Source organism: Bombina bombina, chromosome 5, assembly GCF_027579735.1.
Source record: "Bombina bombina isolate aBomBom1 chromosome 5, aBomBom1.pri, whole genome shotgun sequence".
NCBI lineage: Eukaryota > Metazoa > Chordata > Amphibia > Anura > Bombinatoridae > Bombina > Bombina bombina.
The window spans coordinates 421,387,537-421,391,637 of NC_069503.1; positions in this window are offsets into that span (position 1 = coordinate 421,387,537).

The window sequence follows — 4,101 nt, forward strand, 5'->3', positions numbered from 1 at the left end:
CCAAATTTGATTGATTTTGATAGATATATACGTTAGATCAGGTTAGATCAACTGTTTTTTTCGTTAGATCTATCACGCAAGCGGCGGGATTAACAATCCTATTTTGTGTGCGGGGGAGGGGTGATCCCCGGGTTAGCCCCCCCTCAACTGAAACCTGGACCAAATTTTATTGATTTTGATAGATATACGTTAGATCAGGTTAGATCAACTGTTTTTTTTCGTTAGATCTATCACGCAAGCGGCGGTATTCACAATCCTATTTTGTGTGCGGGGGAGGGGTGATCCCCGGGTTAGCCCCCCCTCAACTGAAATCTGGACCAAATTTTATTGATTTTGATAGATATACGTTAGATCAGGTTAGATCAACTGTTTTTTTCGTTAGATCTATCACGCAAGAGGCGGTATTCACAATCCTATTTTGTGTGCGGGGGAGGGGTGATCCCTGGGTTAGCCCCCCCTCAACTGAAATCTGGACCAAATTTTATTGATTTTGATAGATATACATTAGATCAGGTTAGATCAACAGTTTTTTTCGTTAGATCTATCACGCAAGCGGCGGTATTCACAATCCTAGTTTGTGTGCGGGGGAGGGGTGATCCCCGGGTTAGCCCCCCCTCAACTGAAATCTGGACCAAATTTGATTGATTTTGATAGATATACGTTAGATCAGGTTAGATCATATGTTTTTTTCGTTAGATCTATCACGCAAGCGGCGGTATTCACAATCCTATTTTGTGTGCGGGGGAGGGGTGATCCCTGGGTTAGCCCCCCCTCAACTGAAATCTGGACCAAAGTTTATTGATTTTGATAGATATACATTAGATCAGGTTAGATCAACTGTTTTTTTCGTTAGATCTATCACGCAAGCGGCGGTATTCACAATCCTAGTTTGTGTGCGGGGGAGGGGTGATCCCAGGTTAGCCCCCCCTCAACTGAAATCTGGACCAAATTTGATTGATTTTGATAGATATACGTTAGATCAGGTTAGATCAACTGTTTTTTTTCGTTAGATCTATCACGCAAGCGGAGGTATTAATAATCCTATTTTGTGTGCGGGGGAGGGGTGATCCCCGGGTTAGCCCCCCTCAACTGAAATCTGGACCAAATTTTATTGATTTTGATAGATATACGTTAGATCAGGTTAGATCAACAGTTTTTTTCGTTAGATCTATCACGCAAGCGGCGGTATTCACAATCCTAGTTTGTGTGCGGGGGAGGGGTGATCCCCGGGTTAGCCCCCCCTCAACTGAAATCTGGACCAAATTTGATTGATTTTGATAGATATACGTTAGATCAGGTTAGATCAAATGTTTTTTTCGTTAGATCTACATCACATCACACATACACACACTCATATGCACTCACATCACACATACAGACACTCATATGTAAACAGATCACACATACACACACTTACACTCATATGTAAGCAGATCACACATACACCCACTTCCAAACACACTCATTTGCAAGCACATCACACATACACACACTCATATGCACGCACATCACACATACACACACTCATATGCAAGCACATCACACATACACACTCATATGCAAGCACATCACACATACACTCACTCATATGCAAGCATATCACACATACACTCACTCATATGCACGCACATCACACATACACACACTCATATGCAAGCATATCACACATACACACACTCATATGCAAGCACATCACACATACACACACTCATATGCAAGCACATCACACATACACTCACTCATATGCAAGCACATCACACATACACACTCATATGCACGCACATCACACATACACACACTCATATGCAAGCACATCACACATACACACTCATATGCAAGCACATCACACATACACACACTCATATGCACACACATCACACATATACCCACTTAATGCTGTGACACACATACATATACATATACACACATACAATCATACATACACACATACATACAATCATACATATACACACATACAAGCATACATACTCACATACATACAAGCATACATAAACACACACACAAGTATAAATATACACACATGCACATACACACACACATACAAGCATACATATACACACACACACACACACACACACAAGTATACATATATATACACACATGCACGTACACACACAAGCATACATATATACACATACACACACAAGCATATATATATATATATATATACACACACAAGCATACATATATACACATACACACACAAGTATATATATATATATATATATATATATATATATATATATATATACACACACAAGCATACATATACACACACAAGCATACATATACACACACAAGCATACATATACACACACAAGCATACATATATACACATACACACAAGCATACATATACACACATACACACTAGCATACATATATACACACACACACAAGCATGCATATACACACACACATATATATACACACACAAGCATACATATACACACATGCACATGCAAATATATATTTATACACACATGCACATACAAACATACTCACATACAAGCATGCATATATACACACATACTCACATATATACAAGCATACATAAACACACACACACAAGTATAAATATACACACATGCACATACACACACATACAAGCATACATATACACACACACACACACACACACAAGTATACATATATATATATACACATGCACGCACACACACAAGCATATATATATACACACATGCGCATACATATATACACACAAGCATACATATACACACAAGTATACACATACAAACACAAGCATACATATATACACACACACATACACAAGCATACATATACACACACACATACACATATATATATACACACACAAGCATACATATACACACATGCACATACAAACATACATATACACACATGCACACACACACACACACACACACAAGCATAAATATACACACATTCACACACAAGCATATATATACACACATGCACAAGCTCTTCCCTCCTGACCTGCGCGCTGCCTGGGGACAGGTCAACAGGAGCCAGGGACATTTCTGGGACATCATTTTTCCAGGGACAGTCTCCACAATCCGGGGACTGTTCCCTAAAATCGGGGACGTCTGGTCACCCTATCATAAGAAATGTGTTGCATAGCATCTTCAACAAGTCTTCTTCTTTGTTCCATACCTGGGAGAGGTTCACCAGTGTGATCCATGGAGATGAAGGAGGGTTAATATCATACAGTATTAACTTCCATATCTCTTACATCAAGAGTTAAAGGACCAGTAAACACAGTAGATTTGCATAATCAACAAATGCAAGATAACAAGACAGTACAATAGCATTTACTCTGAATTGCAAATGAGTAGTAGATTTTTTTCTAACAAATTTTAAAGTTATGTCTATTTCCACTCCCCCTGTACAATGTGATAGCAATCAGCCAATCACAAATGCATATACGTATAGGCTGTGAATTCTTGCACATGCTCAGTAGGAGCTGGTGACTCGAAAAGTGTAAATATAAAAGACTGTGCACATTTTTTTTAATGGAAATAAATTGGAAAGTTGTTTAAAATTACATGCTGTATCTGAATCATGAAAATGTAATTTGACCTGAGTGTCCCTTTAATACTTATTATAATAAAATCAGCAATATTAAATGTGATAATAGAAGATGCGTAATTTTATAGAACACAATACTAAAGAATGTATTTCTTCTGTTATAGGACAAATGTATACTATAAAATAATCCAATAAAGTATAGAATAATCTTCCATTCCCTGCTTCCTACACCCTGGTGGTATGTGGGGGGCGTAGTTTGTCACTGCTGGATGTCTCTTGGTCTTGTGCAGGGTTATAATAACGTCCCTCACAGGCCAAATAGACACAGTGCGTGCAAAAGCACTGACTGGTCTGTGCATGGACATGCGCTTCTGCATGCTACCGAATACCGCCTCTTGCATTATAGATCTAACAAAAAAAAACAGTTGATCTAACCTGATCTAACGTATATCTATCAAATTCAATAAAATTTGGTCCAGATTTCAGTTGAGGGGGGGGCTAACCCAGGGATTACCCCTACCCCGCACACAAAATAAGATTGTGAATACCG